We start from the raw sequence: 22,400 nt of genomic DNA, 5'->3' as shown, positions 1-22,400 counted from the left end.
ATTTTTATTTTATATATATTATAAGAAAATTATAAAATCTTAATAAACTTTTCTTATGATCAATCTGCACAATATAAATTTAATCTGGATAATCTAATTTAATATTAATTTTTTTATAATTTTTATAAATTGACTATCTAAATATATTCTATTTAGACTAAATTTAACATTAAATTTTTTTATAAATTTTTATTTTAGTAAATATAATATTAAAAAATAAACATAAAGATAATCCTCAAACTGGCTCTTTAAAATATTAAGAAAAAGTTACAACTCAAAAATTTTACATTTATATTGTATTATATCTAAATAGTCAATTTATAAAAATTATAAAAATATTTAATATTAAATTAGATCATCCAAATTAAATATGTATTATCCAAATTGATAATAGAGTATATTTATTAAAATTTATAATTTTTATTTTAATAAATATAAAATAAAATAAGGAAATCTGAACTGTCCAAATTACTCATTAGGTGATGAGCATGGAAATCGGATGCATATATTTGCCCATCATATGCACATTTGTTTTAACGGAGCATTCTATTAGTTTGTGTATTTTGGATTATAGAACAACGTGTAGTTATTGTTTTTTCTATGATTTTTTTATTAATGATAAATTTGTTTAGTTGATTGTTTGCTTAATAATTCCTAAGTGGTCACTGATTATAGATTAATTAAAGTTTTATAATTGTATCAGGAATAGAATATTTGCGATGTACTATAACTGAGGCATGCACGGTCCTGTTCTTGTTTTTCATATTATAAAATTGGTACTCTTTTTGAACTCATTTTCACAACCGGGGTTTCCTTCTTTACCCTTTGTATGATAGAAAAATTGGCGAATGTATTATGGGAAAAGAAAAATAGGCGAATCTAAATGATAACTAAATTATGTAAACCACTTTGAAAAAATGACAATAAAATGTCACAAATTATATAAATAAAAATTTGGTCCCTAGAAATACTATAATTTTGCTAAAATTCATAGAGACTTATGTATTAATAAATTTAAAAGTGAAAATACAATTTCATCCTTATTGAAACTAATAACCCCAATCATAACTTTTACTTAAGAAATAACAATGTTTATTTTGTGAATCACAAAAGTTGAACAAGAAATTACAACTTATTAACTGTAATTTTTATTATTGAAAAATAAGTTCTCAAAACACTTTTATTTTATAAATCGCAAGAGTTGTACAAGAAATTATAACTTATTAAGTGTAATTTCTACTATTAAAAAATAAGTTCTTAAAATAACAAGTCCCGATTATCATAACTTTTGTTTAAAGGATAACAGCTTTTATCCAAAAAATTCGTAAAAATTGAATAAGAAACTACAATTTGTTAATAAAGGTAGCATGATCTTTTCAATTTAAAATTTATTGACATGTAAAATCCCTAGAGACTTCAATAAAATTATAACATTTTGAAACATTAAATCACCATTATTTATATAATTTGTGAGGATTTTATTATATATTTTTTTAACTATTTTCTTCCTTTGCCTTTTTCACGCACATGCTTGCATGGGTCAAAAGGGTTAGAAGTGATAGTGGTAATGGTAGGAACTAAACCTGATTTTAGCAATGAAATGATGGCAAAATATGTCAGAATGCCATGCTATCACTCTGCATGAATCTCACAACTATTTCACATCAACAAATTAAATAACTAAGAAGATGACAGATCCTTGACTGAAAGGTGATTTTGCTCTTAAAAAAATCTTGTTTAAGGAAAATATTATCTCAACCTTTATTACGTGGTGCAAATTAAGGCCAAAAATTGACTTTAACCCTAAACTAAAATAGCTCTTTGGTTAACCCTCACTGTAAGGATTGATATCAGAAAAGTAACATGGTTGTCTGAGGCCTAATAAATCATGAAGATTTTTTTTAATATCTTTGTTTTTATAAGAATTACTCATATGTTGACATCAGTATAGCATTGTTGACGTTTTCATTCAATTTTTTAAGGCAATCACATCATGGCACTTATCGTTATATTACATATTATTTTACTTAACATGATAATTGAAAAAAAAATTATAATTAGCATAGGTATTGCTCATTATAGATTTTTCTCATTTAATTTATCGTTGTATGTAAATAATATTTTTATGAGTTACATGCATTGCATGAAATTTAAAAAATGTACATATTGTTTATTATTAACTTCTAAAATTTTACGTTATTTCAGTACATTTTTCTTAAATTTTAATATATTTTGACATAATTATACATATTTTGAATACTTAAATTAAAAAAAGTGCATTTTATATTAGTTTTCTGTACATGGATTCATCTTGATATTTTTGAGCTAATTAAAAGTTGTATTGGAGGAATTTTTGCTCACTAGGTGAAGATTTTAGAAGTTGTTAAGATGAAGAAATAATGTAAGAACTTGAAGTTTGCATGATGAATGGATGATTTTTTTTTAATAAGATAGAGATATACTTGCTAATGTTATATATATTAGAAATAAAGAAATCATAGTCCCACATTTAGAAGATAGAAAATAGATTGAGAATATATAAAACTTCGAGTGTGTCTAATCAAATGATTTAAGATATTTTGGTAAAATAACTAGACTACCTTCAAGCATATTTAATATAAAAAATTTAACATGGTATCATAAGCCATTCGATTGAGAATCAAAAACAAAAAAAAAAAAGAACATAAAACTAAGAAAGAAAAAAGAGGAAAGAATGAAAGATGAAAAAAAAAAGAGATTAAAAACAAAAAGAGTTAAGAAGAATAAAAAAAATTGAATAGACGTGAGACATTTGAAACTAAAAATAAAAAAAGTATAAACCCAAACAAAAAGAAAAAAAAAAAAAGTAGGAGGAGGAGGAATATTAGATATAAAGAAGTTGTTAAACTTTTTATATAAAGCTTAGGGTATATTTAACTAAATGGTTTAAACTATTTTTGTGAAGTAGACTACCCTTAAACATACTTAAATATAAAAAGTTTAACAACATAGCCAATTTAAGGTTGAAGCCTAAAAATTAAATTTTATCAATTGTAATGAGAAATTAATCAATTAATAAAATTAAACATTTGTTCTTAACTTGAAAGATCTTGTTCAAATATTTTTAGAATTTTAAATTAATATTTTTTTATTGAGAATATTAATGAGAGGAGATAATTTTAGTGTTATAAAATATAAGAGAGAATAAATAATCCTATAGGTCCTATTTCGTACTTGAAGTCAAATGGATAAATTATTTTCATCATTTTCTAATATTAGTTTTAAAGCAGTAAACCTTAAGCAACTAAATTTCTTTTGGCTCAACTTATTTGCATTTACAATATCTTTTATTTGATAACATTTTTAATATAGATCTGTGTGAGAATGATACTCTACTTTATTATTGTCACGATCGGCGCATTGTGGTGAGCAAACGTTATAACCCATAAAAAGTGCGGCCTATTATGCTCCAGATCTATGTCATCGTCGACCCGCTCTGCCCACATCATCGATTATGGTGAAGCCAGCGAGTATCAGTGCATGTCGCTTAGAACTAGCGCTATGTAGAAATCTTTCAAGATCTAGTTTGATTTGAGGAGGTCCCATCATATCCAATTCTGTTAAAAATTAATCTTTTAGGATTAAAAAAACTAAAAAGATCAGATTGTTTTTTTGAGTTAAACTGGATCGCATTTGGATCACTTGATTTAGTCTGGTCTTATTAAATTTATTTAATATAATTATAAGTTAAAACTATTAATAATTTAATAAATCTGGTTCCTCATACAATCGATACTCAAACTAATAATTTAATAATTTAGATCATTTAAATTGTAATTAAAATATTTTTTCTTATTGTTGAAAATTATTATGAATTTATTATGATTATAAGTATTTTTATTATCTTAATTAAGTTTATTAAGTTGAAATAAATGATTGCCTCTCATAGAGAAAAAAGAAAAAAAAAACAATGTTAAGTGAGTACCGAACTAACAGGACCAATATTCCAATCCCATGAACCAAATTCAGTCTTGTTAATCTTTAAGTTATAATTGAATCAGATTGAATTGCGGGTTACCTAATTCAATTTTTTTATAAAAGAAATCAGACTTGGAGTTAGGTTAAAATTTAATCACATCCAATCATTTGTGCAACCTTAACTAAAACCTCTTAGCCCCGCCAAAATCTCACTCAAACTTGCAGTGTACTGTGATTGTCGCCTTCACTATCACTGCCAAGTTCATTGTTATCTTGTGCCAGGTCCTTCAGCACAACACAACCTCCCACCCAACGAGGTGGAAAATCTCTCTCTTATGCTCGCTTAAGCAACAATAAATCAAAGAAGAAAGTGAGGTGGATACACATGGAGATGCCATCTCAACATAAACGGTCAAAATTTGAATATGTTAAAATTGGACAACATCGCTGCATCTTTAAAACTTTAAGGAGATTAATTACACGTCGCTAAATATTTCTGAAGAAAATTTGCGCATTAATCCTAAAATATAAAACCATAGTAAGCCTCGTTATTTATAAATTATAAATTATGTAAACTATTCTTTAGAAGTGTCTCAGGTTAATGAGCATTTTGAATCCTAAAATATTACGCGAAAAGTGCCCCTAAACCCTAAACTCTTTATATGTACAAAATGAAATCTAAACTTCTAAATTCATAACAAATTACCCCCATCATTAACTTATACTTGATGCTATTACTGTTCACTTAATGGAGCCCAGTCAAAATGCTGATATGACAATCCCTTGCTGATGTATCATTTGTTAATGAGCACCACTGACCTTAAAGTATTGTGCAAGTAACATCCTAGATCCTGAACTTTAAAATTCAAAGCAAATTACTCCCACCATTTATGTATAGATTATTGACTATTATATAGACCAAATTAGCCTTAAGATGGTCCGCCACATTGACCCCGATGAATGACCCATAATTTTGTGCAATATTTTTTAAATGATTAGTGTCTCATACTTCTATTTACTTTATAACTCTGATTTAATCTTATTTCAAACAATGTTTATTTATTTAATGATAACAATTTAAGATCTCATTTAAAAAAATTTAAGTATCAAAGAATTTTACAGATGAAATATGCAAAAGTCGACAATTTCATTAATAGATTTCAAACTCAAATTAACTGGTTAATTAAAATTCTCTGATACTTAAACTTCTTTTTAAATGAGATCTCAATTTTTTACCATTAAATAAATAAACATTATTCAAAATAAGACTAAATTAACGTTATAAAGTATATAAAAACATTATATATCAATTGTTTGAAATACATTGCAAAAAAAGGGGCAAAAAACTTCATTTTATAAAATTATAGATTGTTTGCCGTGGCCAATGATGCTCATCATGGCAGACCACACTAAGGTTAATTTAATCTACATAATAGTCAACGTTTTACACATAAACAGTAGAGGTGATTTATTCTAAATTTTAAAATTCAAAGCCCAGGATGCTACTCGCATAATAATTTATTATCTATTATGCTCATTAACAAATGACACATCAACAAAAGACTATTATATCATAATTTTGACTAAGTTTTACTAAGTGAACAACAACAGCGTTGAGTATAAGTTAATATGGAGGTAATTTGTTATGAATTTAGAAGTTTAAAATCCATTTTACACATTTTAAGAGTTCAAGTTCTAGGACAATTTTCGTATAATACTTCATAATCTAGAATGCTCATTAATTCAGTATTTATATATATATATATATATATATATAAATATATTGCAATTCATACACACATACTTTGATTCTTGTGGATCATTTTATATGCTTTACTTGTATATTTATATTTGCCCAATGTTAATACTATGTTCTATCCCATTTCATAAAGTATTCTTTTGGAGTAATTTAATGTCCTATAATATAAGATATTTCAAAAAAAATACTAATTTATTAATGAAAATAATGCTAAAATTATTTATCATTATTTCACTATTTAAATATATTTATTTCTCTATTATCAAATAAAGGATATTTTTAAAAGTTTATTAAAAAAAGTTAATATTTTTTTTTAAATAAAAGGATCAATAATATTAAAAATAATAAAGAGTTTACAATACATGAGCAATGAGAAAATCTGAAAAAGGGAGGCAAGAAAAGAAGTTGATCATGAGAAATATTAAATTCAATTGAGCTAAACAAAGAAGCTGGCTTGTAGATGTCTTGGACAAGAGGCTGGAGCAAGTAATGTCTTGAAAGTAATCTATGAAAAAGCATATTGCGAAAGCATTGGAGGAAGATGCAGTTCTCTAAAACGGGAAAGTTATGAAGATAAACCCTAATCCATGATAAAGCAACTCGAATACAAAGTAGGTTGAAATAGTTTGGTTCAGTGGTACTCAAGCATCTCCACTTGATGCTGTCTAAGAACTTTGAATTGTAATAGAAAAAGATTAAGCAAAAAAGTAATTCCTCTAATTTTATTTTTCCCCATTCTGACATTCCAAATCAAAGGGTTTGGCATTTCGGCACGACAATTTAGAGAGTAAGATAAGGAAGTAGAGTGAAAAAGTAAAGGTTACAACTTATTTTGCTGTGACCACTGACAAACATTTATCAAATAAAAAAGTTAAGATTTCAAATTTTATTTGATCGACTTTACTGACATTTGTGATTTTATTTAAAAAAAGTCTTATTTTAGTAGAGAAAGTATTTTTTTATGCTTCGTATAAAATAAGTTGAACTTCTAAGAGAATTATCTGCAATTAAACTTAATAATGCCTGAATATAACTAAGATAACCATATCCAAAAGAGAAGACAAAAAAAAAAAAACTGAGCTTCGCTTTTCAAGTGCTATTTTATAAAGGTTGATCTAACCCCTGGAATAGGTATGGCTTTTTTTTTCTTTTTTTTTTTGGCCAAAAAAGAGTCCATTTTGTTAATCATCAAAAAATTGAAGTACACATATTAATAGCAAAAGCCAAAAAATAAATACTCAAAAAAAAAAAACTACAGATAAAACTTACCACACAAAAACAAAAAGCAAAAAAAAAAAAAAACAAACAAACAAACAAACCAAACGCAAGGGGAAAAAAAAAAACAGAGTATCCAATTCAACAATCCAAAAACAAAAAGCAAAGAAACAAAGCAATTAGCCAATACCTGTTTTAAACAGCCTAGCATTACTGGTGTTAATAAAAAAATTCAAAGCTATAACTCTATCAAGATTCAGCACTCACTCAAGACAAAGTAGATGGAGGTGAAGTCACCAAACCAACCAGATCCATCTTCCTTTTAGCATCACCTTCAAGAAAGTCCACAACCTTATTACAATTTCTATTAACTAGAGAGAAAAAATATGTCTTCACATAGTTCCACAAGCTTTGAATGTATTTGATAACACCAGCAACCTCTAACAACCTTTAGTAACAGCATTAAGCAAGATTTCACAATCCCCTTCCGCGCACACCTCCCGCAAACCCATATCCCTCACTAATAATAAAGCCTTTTTTTAATGCTAGAGCTTCAATCATTAAAGCCAAAGAGCCAACCACTTTTTCACTAACACCTATTATGAAATTACCTTCAGCATCCCTACTAACAATCCCAATAGCTCCAATCCCCTTTTTAGAATCAAAGGCACCATCAAAATTCACTTTGATCACATCCCTCTCAAGAAATCTCCAAAAGCTTCTACACTATCAAGACCTTATACCCACCTTGCTTGCAGTATTCAACAGCATGATCTGAGCCTCATTAAGAGACCAATCAACCAATTTATTTACCCCCCCAGCATCCATACCGACATCTTCAAACATAAATCTTCACCTTAGTTTCCAAATGTACCAACATGTGAGAGCAATTCGACATTTAACTTCATCTGTAAAACCAGCCTTCATTAATCAGAACTCACACTAATCCTCAATTCTTCTCACACCCCGTCTTTTAATTTTCCATTCCAACTGTCCAGCAAACCAAACAGCTCTAGACCACTAACATAACAGAAACCCTCACTACTAGAGATATTACACACAGGATTTGCCAAACATTTTCTCTTCCACAAAGCATCACAAGCAGGGAAGGCACCATTGATCAATCTCCAAATAAAATGCTTAATTTTTGGCATACAACCCAATTTCCAGATACAATCCCACAAACCCTCATCAACACAAAGAAAAGAACTCGAGTCCTTACAAGTTATAGTGCATTTCGCCCCTGCAAACCTGTACCCCAATATAGCTATGTAAATCCCATTGGAGGCACCATCCCAAAATAACTCATCCTTACCATTAAACATAGGTAAAAGCATTTTCATAATCAAATCTCTATCTTCCTCCTTTGCCAAAGCCGAAATACAATATTCCAGGTATTACTAATAATCAAGTCAGAAACAAGCCGTACTAACTCATTTTCATCATCAAATCCAACTTTCAATCTGCCATCAAATGAGCCCCAAACCCATCTATCTTGCCATACTTTTATTTGATTACCATCCCCAACCCTCCACCATAGCTTCTCATTCAAGAAATCCCGTTCAACCAATATGCTAGACCACCCCCAATATGCACGAGGACCCTTCTTAGCATTCAAAAAATCAGAATTAGAAAAATACAAGCCTTTCACAACTTCTGCCCAGAGATGCCCATCACATGTCAACAAACGCCGGGCAGATTTTGCTAACAATGCTGTATTAAAATCTTCAAAACATCTAAATCCCATACCTCCCTTCTGTTTTGACTTTGACATATATTCCCATGATTTCCAATATATATGCCTCTCCCCACCCTTCTGTCCCCACCAAAATCTGGCCACAATTTGATCTAACTCCACATAAGTTTTATTAGGAAATCTAAAACAAGACATGAGAAAAATTGGGAATGCATTGGCAATAGACTTAATAAACGCTTCTCTCCCCACTTCCGAGAAAAGTAATTGTTTCCAGAGGAACTCATTTCTTCAAATAGAAAAGAAGCAAGAGGGAGGATAGAAGGCTAGTTTCTATAATAGTTTGTGAAGAATATAGAATGTGATATAAAGTAGAAAAGGCATCTTCATGGTCACTGTTGAGTTTCGAAGGCTGCAAAGAAGTTAGTTAAATTGTTCAGTTTGCACCGCTGGACAAGAGGTGGAAACATCCAGAGCAAAACTGACGGAAAAAGGGTACACCAAGGAATTAAATCATCACCATTGCTTCACAAAACAGCCAGTGTGAAAAATGATTCAAATGGACTTGTATGCAATAACACTTGTCGTTCAATCTCTATAGGCAATTTGCCATAAATATTAATGTAAAATTTAACATTAGATATGCACCTAAATGATAATGAATTCATCCAATCCATTGATTATATTCATCCATCCTTATTATGAAGGAGCTTGAACTTGGGGAACCTCCACCACCATATGCCTTCAATTTCCAAATTGACAAAACTCAACATATATTAAAATGTTGGATAATCACAGTGTAAGAAAAGTATCGGAACGCACTTTTGCAACTTCAGAGGCATCTGTGGCATTATCAGTGCTTCTCAAGCACATTTTAAAATTATTCCTTTGCATGAATATCACAGCTCCTATTGGCCTGCCATAGATATAAAAATTCAATCCATCATATCATACATATCAATAATTTTTTTGTGCAAAATAAAAGTTATGATTTGCAATGAAGCAGGAAGACAATCAGGCTGGAAGGAGTTGTTCAAAGACATTGTTTAGATTCTTCACTGTTTGCCCAATACTATGAGTTAAATAAGGATGCTTGGACAAAGGTATGCATAGTCAAATGCTTAAAATCAGAGAAGTAATCAACAAAACTATAGAAAAAGCCAAGGATCTTGTTACATTTTGAGTCCAAGCAAACTATGAATATGAATCCCCTCATCCCTAATTCAGAATTCTAACAATATCTCTCTAAAGGTATGCTTATGAAATCTCATATAGGCACAATTAACATGCTGACAAATAACTCATGCGAAAAATTGCATCCCCAGATTGACACACCAAACCAAGATCAATGACACGAGATGAGAGAAAGACAGTTCTCAATAACTCATGAAGTTGTCATTAAATTGTTTATTCTTTAATTTTATATCTTCATTTAAAACCGCTGGAGTGGAAAGTAGTTAGTGAGAAGAGTATGTGATTTTGTTCCAGGAAAAAAAAAAAATTGGGGAAAAACTAGTCATGGGTGTAAAATGTGGGTAACATTTATCTTCAAGAACCATTTACCCAAAAGTTGTTTAATTTAGTTCAGGATAGGTAAAACACGCCTGCTGTTAACCGATATCTGAGAATAAATATTGGGCCCGGTGGATCCTTGACCCAAACAATCCCAACTTTAAGGATATATATATATATATATATATAAATGGAGTCTTGCACTAATGACAAATGGAATTCTTAGACCACAATTCATTGATAGACCTACATTTTCATTTCAGTCCTTACTCACTGGCTTTTGTTTTTTCTAGCTTTCATTTCCTATTTTCAATAATTTGTTCCCCATTTCATGGTCATAAATTTCAAGTTCCCCAAGTTAGACTGTAAGCTGTGGATTGAACTTATCCTTGCTTTCTACAAACTAATGGAGAATTATTTTACTGATGAATTAAAAACATTGAGACAAACAAAAGCACAAGGACATTTTTGCAAATAAATTACCTTACACCAGCAGCAGCACCCTTTGCACTTAGCAGTTTGCCAATTTCATCACTTAAATTCGAGTTCCCATCTGCCCTAACTCCCTAAAGCAACAAAGAAGCAATCAAAATTTGATTACAAACTTTGATCTCAATGTTGGACGTGGGAGCACCATGTTTCAGTCACATGATGACACCACAGTAATAAATTTCAATGATGAAAGAAGCTTTTATATACTTATTAAAAAAAAAATTCCACATAGGAACTGCAAGACAAAAATATAAATACCAGTTACACAAAGTTAGGTTTAGCTAGAACATCTTATTTAATTAAAAATGGTAACTGAGTACTATCAATATAATGATGATTAAATTTTAGAATACTACCAGAGACTCTCCAGAAAATCCTCTACCAAGCTGAACCCTGAAAACTTTGCCCAGCAATGTACTCGCAGCATTCTGTTGGGATGAAAGATGAGTTTCCCTTAGCAATTAAATCGTCAGCACTTAACTCCTGCAACTGTGACAAAGATTTTATGAAAGAGAACTGTTGAGCAAAGACATGATCTGAGGTAGGAAATTGGAACTATTTTCAGTAAGAAAAGCGATGAAAGTATATTTCTAAAATAATACACAACTAGACCAATTGTGCTACGGTCAGAGAAGTTGCAATACTTGTTTAGTGTAAATGAAACATATAGCGTCTTGATATTGAATGTCAAACAACTATAGTTCCAATTGTTTGAGACACACTTTTCACTAAAGAATCTATTCATTGCGCCTAATCCCCAATGAACTGAACTCATATTGAAACCAACTCACAATGTCTAATCAGTAATATAAGATCCATAAATGATCAAACCTGCTCATGCATGTATGGATTAGCAATGCAATTGAATTTTGAGCGCCATTCACCCGCCCAATGTTAAAGGCCCTTATGCCAGGCAAGCTCCATTGATTGAAGATCTCCATCCTCAATATATTTAAGAATATGTTCCACATGATCTTTTCCTTTTGAGTCCAGCAAACTTGGAACCACACCCTTAATGATATTCGAACATCCCTCTACCTCAGAAATTGATATGTAAGACACTCAAGAACTAAAGCACCTTGGAGAACTCTAATTCCTACTTACATCAGGATTTCTAATATCTGCATGTTTGGTGGAGAAGTATTCGTAAACAGTACTAGAGCTACTCTTCTCAAGGCTTGCATGAATAGTGAGATTCTCAGGGCAATCAATGACATTGGGAATGCATGAAATTGCTGATTGCCGGTGATCAAACCCAATAACCCTGAATGAGTAGAGATGATTAAACTAATATGCAATTTATAACACTTGGGATCAGAAAGAAAAAATAATCAACATAGAGGAGGTCAGAAAGGAATCATGTAATTATAACAGGAACTCAATTTCGGCTTACTTGCATTCTAATTGCTGTGAAAGTTTCAAAGGAAACTCTTTTGAACAGAGAAAGTCAAGCTGATAACATGTCTCAAGGCCTTCAATGTTCAAATCTTCAACCCTGACATGCATTTGTAACTTCGTTAACAGAACATCCCAGACAAAAATATTTCAAGTTCCTATTTCATTCTAGGGAATTTTAAAGAAGAACTAAAGTCAATCACTGAATTATAGCTCGGTGCAACTTCACATAAAACTATTTTTTTAACAGAGCAAGATAGAGAGACTAACTTCGACGATGGCCACTGCATTGAAAACTAATCAGTTCAGTACAACAGGAAAGCATTGCATGAAAACCCGTTATACTATAAATTAAGAAAGTCATGCACACCCCCTATTTTATTCTTACTCTTCATTTCATAAACAAGGAGACAAAGCATTATAAGAAGAAAGAAAGGGGGGAAAAAACAATTGTCAAAAATAGAAGTGTATGATAGATGAAAAAAAAAAGAAAGGGATTAAGAAGATAAGGTAAGAGCTAAACCTGAGAACCTCAACAGAAGAGAAAGGAAAAATAAGGCAAGTGATATTATGGCAAGAGTGGAAGAGGTAAGCAAAAAGAGCCGAGTAGGCTCCAGAAAAGGAGGGGTAATTGTAAAACACAACATCGGGAACTTTCTCGTCCGAAGCTTTAGCAATGGCTTCCAAAGCCGCATTTGATCGTAAGCTCCGAATCCACAAAGATTCCGGATAACGAGACCAAGTCCTCCATTTTCCAATTAGAGACCGACCCATTTCACAATATCCTTTTACACCCACGATTTAGTCGACTCTCCGACGTTAGCACCTTAACTAGTTAGTATATGAGGTTGAATGTGACATAGTATGAGCAATCGAACAACATTTACCTGAAATGGCGGTAATCGAGAAGATCAATGGAAGAGCAATTCGTTTCATCTTCAGTGCTTGACAGGGTTTTGAGAACGCGGATCGCCCGTATCAAGCTTCCCCAGTGAGCGTGAAGATGATGACTTTTAGTCATTCGATCGAGTGAGCCCAGAGGATTGTGCCACGTCATCATATGTATTCTTTTTAAAATTCACTTTTTTCTCCACGGTTTAGCAAAGGAAAATGTTATTTGTCTCTCACTTTTTTCTTCCCCTCCCTCTTCTCTCTTTGCCAAATACAGCATTAAGGTTAATTCAGTTATCAATTTAATCTTTTAATTTTAATTTTTATTTATTATATTTGGTCCTTTTTGTTTTCTTAAATTATTATGTTATCTTTTATTGAGTTTTAAAACACAAATTTACTTCCAAATTAATGTAATGTGCAAAGTATTTTAATAACTTAACATATATATGTAGCTAAATAAAAAATTGGCACTAAAATTAGTTTAATTTTTATTAATATAATCCCTTAATTACATTGCATTTTGTTCTTTTAATTTTTAAAATTTCTGTGTCTACATTTTTTCTACGTAAATAATTACATATTTTTCATTAATCTACATAGCTACCATAAATATTCCATTATTCATGCAAGCAATTTCATTAGTACCTCCTATTTAAACAATAACAACTAAATCAATAATTGGGATAAATTTAAAAAACCAAATCAATGAAAATTAAATTTGAAAAATTAACTTGATAATTAAGACATATTGAAGAAACTAAATGTTTCATCATCCCATACGAATGACACATTCCTTTGTAATTATTTAATATCAAGTAATATCATGTTAATTTTAAATAAACATCACTGAGCTTAATTAGAAATAGTTTTCACAATGTAAAATTTTGTTTGAACTCTCTAACTTTGCTAATTAAGAGACTTTATTTTTTTTCATACAATTACTCATCATTCATAGTTGAGTTAGATAGGATCACATTAGCTGCAAAGTTTTGTCAATGAGTATTTAATATAGTTGCATGTCTGAGACTCAAACTTAAGACCATTGGTTAAACCAGCACTCCAATTAAAAAACTTTTAATTTAATCTCTCTACATAATTTATAGATAGGTATCAATGGAAAAATCAAACTGGCAAGGTGGCTGTCTGGAATTTTTTTTCTTCCAGATCACACAGTAAATTATTAGTAAATTGAATAATAAATTATGTAAAATATCACTTTTTCTCTACCTTTATAAAAAAACTTAAAAGAGATTTTTTTTATGACAAAACGAGTTTTCTTTCCCACTATGTAAAAAGAGGTGAATATAATATAACTAAAACTGATATTTTGATTTCCGATTTAAATATAAATGGGAGATTTTCAATTGAATTAAAAAGTTATATTGGTTCAACATTTAAAGTGAAATATCCCCCTTTATTTCTTTATTAATCAATAAATAAGAGAGAATTACATACAAGCTCTTCTTAAAATAATTAAGTACTCCTAAGTCCACTGACAAGTTTAATTAGGAGAATGATAACATAATTTGTGTTGTCATTTTTCTAAATTTAATTATCAATAAACCTGAGAGTACTTACTTACGTTGAGTGGGATGTTAAAGTAATTCTCTCATTAATAAATAGATAAATACAAGTTGATCTGCAAATCATGTCAGGGCAGGAGAGATTACTTATTCTAGGACCTACCCCTGATATGTCCTTATAATTATCTTATCATGGACATGGCCCGTGTCTCTCTCTTTCTCTCTCTACACGCTAAGTTTTATAATATATTAAAAATTAAAGTATAACAAATTGCAACATTAAAAAAAAAAAAGTTGTAATCATATTGAGTCTAATTAATTTCATATATGGGGCTTGAAAAAGTAGCAAACTATTTAAGTCAAGTCATGTGGCTCCTCGAGTTTCCAATCAAAGTTTTCAGAATTTATAATATTATATCCCGATACATTAAAAACAAAAAAAAAACTCAAAACAGTCTCGTCAACTTTAAAAATTTAACATTTAATACTTTTTAAATATAATATAATAAAAATATTTGACAATTATTTAATTAATTAAACTGTTGTTAGATATTCATTGAGTGTATTTAAGATATTTATTTAGGTTCAAATCCCTATTTTTACTATACTCTTTTTAATTTTTTTTATAATTTTTTATTTTTTAAGATGAATTAGTTAAAATGATAAAATTATTTTAAAAATAATTTAATTTTTAAAGAATTATTTTATATCTAAAAATTTTTTTATTAAAAATTTAAAATATTTTAAAATTTGTATTAAATATTATAAAAATAAAAAAAATAACTTATATAAAATATATTCTCTCCATTTAAAAATATAAAATATTTTTTAAAGAGTTAAATATTTAAAAGTATAAGATATTTTTAATTTTTTAAAATGTAATAATTATTTTTTTAAATATTTTTATTAATAAATGACTTTATTTTTATTATAACATGTTTAATAAAATTAATAAAAAAAATATAATTAGTTTAACAATAAATAATTATTTTATTAAAATAAAATTTAATTAAATATATTTTATATTTTTTAATATAGAGAATAATATTTTTTGTTAAATATGACTAATTAAAAAAAAACATGCGCAGTAGTATTATTCATATCACTGCAACATTTAATAGCCTGCCCTGCATGTGGGCCCATGTTGTGCTTTTCATAACAATTTGACGTTAAGAAAAAGCATTCACGGCTAAGAATGGCTCCGTACGAAAATAAATGTTTCCCGAAGCTTTCCAAACGCCTACTTATTATGCCACAGGCTCACAGCATTTTCTATTTCAATTAAATTAGCGGATCCGAATCCCCTCATCGTCTCATTTATCAGCCGCGCTCAGAGTCTTCAAATCCAAAGTACTCAAACAATTCAATTGATCCACAATGTGCCATATCATAAGAATTTTTTTTTTAAAAAAATGATAGTAAAGTTAAAAAAGAAATTAATGATATGTAATTATATCCTGATAAAATTTTTCAAAAAAATATTAATAAATGTTGGGTTCAACTAATTAAAAAAATAATTTATACTAAAATTTTGAATTTAAGTCTTAAGATATACAGTTGTATTAAATATATATGTTAAAGATATCTCAGAGTTGACTAGTTATAACAATCTTGCATAGTAAGAAATCAAATTAGTTTAAGTAGGAGGTAATAATACCTTCAAGTTTCTTATGATATTGAACAATGGAATGAAAAAAATTTTAAAAAAAAGTTGTAAAAATTGATTCAAACAATTGCAATCTTTAAAAATAAAATTAATGACAATTAAATTCCTGTTACATGTTTCTCAAAAAAGAACTTGAAAATATTTATTTAAATAATTACATATTCATATGTTCTAATTAAAAAATTTAAAAAAAATTTGTAAAAATAGGAATCTTAAATATTCCTATTTACAATTGAATCAATATTTATAACTTATTTTTTAAAATTTTTTCAGAAATATAATTATCATTAATTTTTTTTGAGAATTTTATTGTCTTTTTTTTAAATCCTTATAATGTGACAAATTATGAACCAATGGATTATTTTAATGCACAAGATTTGAAGATTATGGGAGACGCTGAGAAAATGGACAATGAGAGTAATTGATAAGTTACGCTATTTATGAATATATCGACAGAAGAACTTTTATATTATATAATAAACAAACATGTGAACCCGAAAAACAAGAATGAAATCTTCTATATGAAATGACATCACCAAATACCCGCGTTTCAATTGTATATCCATTAGTTGGCTCCATTTGAATTTTGACGTAATCATAATTGCTTAATTATTTTGTGATTATATGATAAATCATCAAATGTTGTTTTACATTTTAAAAAAATTTTAAGATAAATTATACTTATATCTGTTGATAAGAAAATTATATCCATGAACAACCATGTCCAGTATGGCTTCTAAGAAATAAGAATAAGATAATCACATAAAATCAGTAACTACTCAAGTTCAAGTATTGCATATAAGCTTAAGAGTGGGGAAAAAATGAAAAACTCTCAAATAATTAAATGATGAAAAAAAAAACCCTATCTTGGGTTAGCATTAATAGTATGAGCTTACCTCCTCCATCCCTATATATAAAATATCTTTCAAAAACTTATTTTCTCCATAAATAAAAAGAGCATTGTTAATGGATTTAGAATTTCACATGATTTCAACATATTGTTCTTGAATTATAATGTACATTTTACATTGGGTTTTAATACCCATCTTTATTTCGATATTTTAAGGCTAATTAATTTATACTACTTTGGTTTAATGTTTGGTTGTAAGCATTTATAGGTCTTTAATGATATTTTTAAAAGGCTTTTCAATGAGTAAATTAGATAAAAGGTGATTTATCATGCTAATTGGGAGAATTGTGCAAAATTGGCTAAAGCATTCACAAAAGCCATAGCTTTATTTACGACTTTCACCATTGACAGCAAAACACAATGTTTTGGAACACGTGTGAGTGTGCATGGGCCTTGCTCCACTTAGCAGGTATTCTACAAACTTTAAGACACACTAGGAGTGTCAAAACCTCTCCTTTCACACTTTCACCATAAAATCAAAAGTGATATAACTCAAGCGAAATAGAAATTTAAGCTCATAAATTAAAATTCACAAATTAATCATCGGGTTTTTGCTCAATTGTGTAATTCAAAATTTTTGCTGAACTTTAAAAAATCATGACTAAAACTAAGATGATCTAAAATTATATTTAACTCTTATGAAGTCCTTTACATGATAAAAATACATTTTTAACCTCTGTTTGTACCAAACAGTACATCTTATTTGTTTCCCAAAACTGCTCTGTTTCTAAAACTGGTTGTGTTCGTTAACTTTAAAAATCCATAACTAATTCCACAAAACTGATCTTGATCTAATTCTTAGCTCATTATAAACCTTAGTGAACCCTGTACAAATGAAAAATAAGAAACAAAACTCTAATTGGGCCTACTGATACAGTTAATACATTACTTTAAGTTGCTCTATTTTCATGACAGATTCTGACCCTTCACTTTGAAAAATAATTAAATCAAGCTACAGAGCTCCAATTGATTCAGTTTTGAACTTTCTGGAAAGCTTAATATGTCTAGATTATGAATACAAATTATTAGAGCTGACAGAGTCCATTAACTATAAACATTTTAATGAAACAATAACAGTCCTCCAGAAAAATCCTGCACCAGGACAGCATAATACTTACATGCTTAAATCATAGCTCCAATAAATTTCTAAAGGTTGAACTCATGCTTTATCAATCTAGACATATCAAAGATGCATATTATTTTTTTTAGTGAATTTTCATAACTCACATGAATTTACATGTGATTTAGAACATTAAGTCTCCAACTTGGCAATCTAGTGCCACTTACTTTAATTCTTTGAATTCTTCTTCCTTCTTGTTCTTGATAGCTTTTCACCTAACATGGTTAGTAATTGGGAGTGAGACATAAATTCTCAATAACAACATAACCACTCCACATAGCATGACCTATTCAAATATTGAACATAACCAACAAGTACGGCATGATATACAATGTATTCACTAACAAATTTTGAACATAAAACTTTATGCCATTAACATATCATTGTACCATGGAAGAACTTCACATAAAGCATTTAGCAACTCATAACATGACATTGAATTCCTTATAAATCATTCCAACAAAGATAAGATCATATAAAGGAGAAAAGGTTAAGTTGCTACCTTCTAACTTCTGCTTTTTATTCCTTCCAATCTTCAAGGTTACTTGACCAAACCTCTAATTCATATTCCTTATAACCAAAGGCCCTAAATACATTAACACAATATTCATTTCACACATTGAAGCTTGGAAAGAACAATTACTCCTAACTTGCTCTATCTTTCTATCTTTGGCCTTAAACTTCACTTATTTATCATTAAGCTTTAACTTCACTCACCTAATATTTTCTCACACAAAAATTTCATTTTGAACTCATTGGAATCATCATATTAATAAAAACAATATGGCTATTTCCCGTACTTTGCTTCTTGGCCAAAAAAATTCAATAAATAAGAGCATAATTCTAAGTTTGATTTCCATGATTCCAACACATGTTTTCAAGTCCTAAACACCATCTAATCCTTATTTAATCATCAAAATGTCAAATACTAATACTTTTTAAAATTTGACAGCACTTGCGTGGAGTCTCATCATCCTCACTAAAATAATCAATCAACAAAAGGTAACAACAATCACAACATACACTTAACCTAACCTCTAAACTTGCATTTTCTTACTTCCAATCACTTGGACTTGAATTCCTTCTTCTTCCATCCATTAAGATAATCTAAGGGAGGATTAAGAAGTCATGAACAAGAGAAAAATACCAAAACCTTGCCTGAATTGTGAATTAGACAAGAAAAATTACCGATGAAGCCTTAAATCTCTTGATCCTTCTTCTTCTTCTTCCTCTTCCACGCACTCTCTCTCTCTCCCCTCTATGGTGTGCTGACCGAAATATGCTAATGGAATTGAGAGAGTTGTGGTTAAAGGAGAAATGTTAACCATGTTTAACAAAATTTTCACTTCCATTGATCTACACCAAGTATTTGTCTTCTTTTAATTTGGGCCAAGTAAAATAAACAATAATATTTTAGTCTCCTGTTCTGCCCAAAGCTCCTCCAAACCTTTAATCCTAGATTGAATTTTGGGCATGTTCTTAACCTAAATGAATTTATTTCTATAATAAATTCCTTTGAAAATTATTAACCAATAAAATTGGTATTATTCTTTAAATATTTCTTCCTTTCTTATACTAATTTCCTTTAATTCTTCATGAATTTTGATAATTTTTTATAATTAGGCTTCAAGAGCCAAAACTTTTAGAAATTACATTTTGACCCAAGTTGAGCTTGACATTACTAGGTTAACATTCACTTTTGTTCACTTTTAACTCTGGGTACTTTCTTATACTCTGACTATATTTAATTACATATATTACCCTTGAAAATTAATAATTATTATTTGGTCCTAGATAGGCTATTACTCTCAGTCACTTTTGTTCTCTTTTATTTCTTAGCCTAGCAATCTAAGAAAAAGTTAAGGATACTCACTCTACAATAGTTATCCAAACTTAAGAGGTTTTTGTATTTTAAACTCATCCTACGCTATTGCCTTCTCAGAGAATTGTCATATACTATGTAGCTCAGTAACTTAGCTTTCTTTTAGGTTTACTACAACTATAAGATCTAACATAGATTTGGAGATCTAATTGCAATCTCACTGAGCCCTTTCTATAACTACTATAATCCATAGGATCTAACTATGATCCTTCTCTAAAAGACTCAAGATATAAGAATAAAGTTGTTAAATAACTATCTCTATTTAGTCTAGCAACTGAATTGATTATTGTCTAAGACTAATTTTAGATATCTCTATTGCCCTCCTAAGCCTTATTTATTTCTTTTAGCCTATCTTAGATTTTTCTGAACTATAACTTACTCATATTTCAATTAAAGACACTTTCTTGATGTCTCTTAAATTATATACTTTTGTCCAAGAAAAACTTTAAAATTATGATTTAGTCCTTGATAACCATTCTATCTTTTTAGAGCCTTAAGGACTCTTGATTAATTGGGCTTAGTAACTTACTAGATTCTTGCATATTCTTGAGCTGCTAAGCCCAAAGTTCAAGATGTTATAGGGAGCTTGGTTATTTTAGGGGTTTGGCTTTGGATGAGTTGGGATCATTAAATGTTGAAGCTTTGAAGATGTTTGAAGCTCAATTTTTCTTCTTGTCGTCTAATATGACTAATACTTTGTGTATCTATAATTTTTGGATGATCATGAGTGGCTAAACTCATTATTTTATGATTATTTTGAATCCTTGTATAGATTATAATACTAATTTTCTTCTCTCTTTTTGTGATTAATGATATATAAATATTTATTTTACTTTTCTCTCCATGCTTTCAAGTATTTGGTTACCATATATATGCTTTGTTCATTTGAAGGATGCTTGAAAATGATAGGTTGAGTATAGAACTTGTGCAAAATAATACAAGAATTTAAAGTTTTCATTATAGGTGGATAATTTTGTTAGTAAGGTAGAGATGCACTTACTAACCTTGTATAGCCACATTCGGTTTAGAGTTTAAAATTGAGTTTTTTTTTTATAATGTAACAAGATATTGAGCAATTTATATTAAACACTTGTTCATGATTTGAGAGAGTTTGTTTAAATATTTTTAAAATTCTAGATTAGCACTTATTCTCATTAAAAATATTTATGATAGAAGGTAATTTTAGTGTTATGAAATGTAAGGAGTTATATAATCTTAGGTCCCAATCCATACTTGAAGTCTAAAAATCATTTGCTTTCTTTATTCTCTAGCTTTAATATCAACTTTGTCCAACCATTGTGTTTTGCTCAACTTAATTGAAATTGTGAAATCTTTTGATGGCATTTTTTATACAAATCACTATGAAAATGATATTTTACTTATATTTTATTATTCGTTATGGCCCGTGTATTTATAGAATTCAAGAGCAAACAAGTGTACATGTCATGATAATTTTGAATAATTAGACAATTTTTTTCTTATTGTATCTTGATAAGGGGAAGGGATATTAATAGTGTGCTTTACCCATCATCATGATATTAATTGTGACACTATTAGGAGTAAATTGGAAAATTGTTTTGATTTCATATACTTAAAACTAAATAACAAATTTTTATTGGTATGTAAAATACATAGAAGTATGTCTTTAAAGCAACTGGGTGGAGAGTCAATTCTTCTTCTTTTTTTTTCCATAGCAAAATTGTTCAAGTAATTTGGATTCCTTGGAGCTTTCTCATAGCATACCTTCAAATTTAAAGAATTCTTACAAAAATATTTACCGATCAACCACTAACAAAACCCTCACATTGGTACTGAGATTTAAACCAATAACCTTTTGAGTTATATGGGCCAAGTTCCTAACCAATTGAACTAACCTTGTTAGTGCTAGAGGTTCAGTTCTTAATATTTGGTATATATGAAGCAAATATAGTTAGAAGACATGTATACTATATGCCCCTGATACTTTTAGAGGGATTAATAGGCTTTATGGTTGGCGGAGGATTTTTTTTTCTCATCTAAAAAATGAAGAAAAAACTAATCAAATATTCTAACCCATCAACTATAAAAGCAAATAAAAGTTCAGCTGCCTAGAGCAATAAAATGCTCAGAATTCAAATCCTTAAGGGTTAAAATATACTTTTATTTTTTTAATTTTATATAAGGTTTTAATTTGATTCCTTAATTTATAAAAAAATTAATTTTTTTAATTCTAACACTGCTAGCTTTAAATTATTTTTTTGTGCTAATAATTATTTTTTAAAAAAATTAAACTTAATATGTTAACATTTAATAATATTTTGTCAATATTTAAAAGTTTAAATTAAAAAATTTGTGTGATGAAACTAAGGTGTTAGGATTAAAATACTGAAAATATACTTTATA

The 22,400-nt window shown here is 29.0% G+C and overlaps 1 pseudogene; it reads right to left on the bottom strand.

Moving 5' to 3' along the window:
* Positions 1–9,168: 9,168 nt before the first annotated feature.
* LOC129286346 (uncharacterized) lies at positions 9,169–12,904 on the bottom strand (annotated as a pseudogene).
* Between the last annotated feature and the right edge of the window lie 9,496 nt (positions 12,905–22,400).

The sequence above is a fragment of the Prosopis cineraria genome, unplaced genomic scaffold (genome assembly GCF_029017545.1).
Source record: "Prosopis cineraria cultivar Desert tree isolate PC_DT_omini unplaced genomic scaffold, ASM2901754v1 PC11, whole genome shotgun sequence".
NCBI classification, from domain to species: domain Eukaryota; kingdom Viridiplantae; phylum Streptophyta; class Magnoliopsida; order Fabales; family Fabaceae; genus Prosopis; species Prosopis cineraria.
Note: the sequence above shows the minus strand (reverse complement) of the source record. Positions and strands in the feature narration are given on the sequence as shown.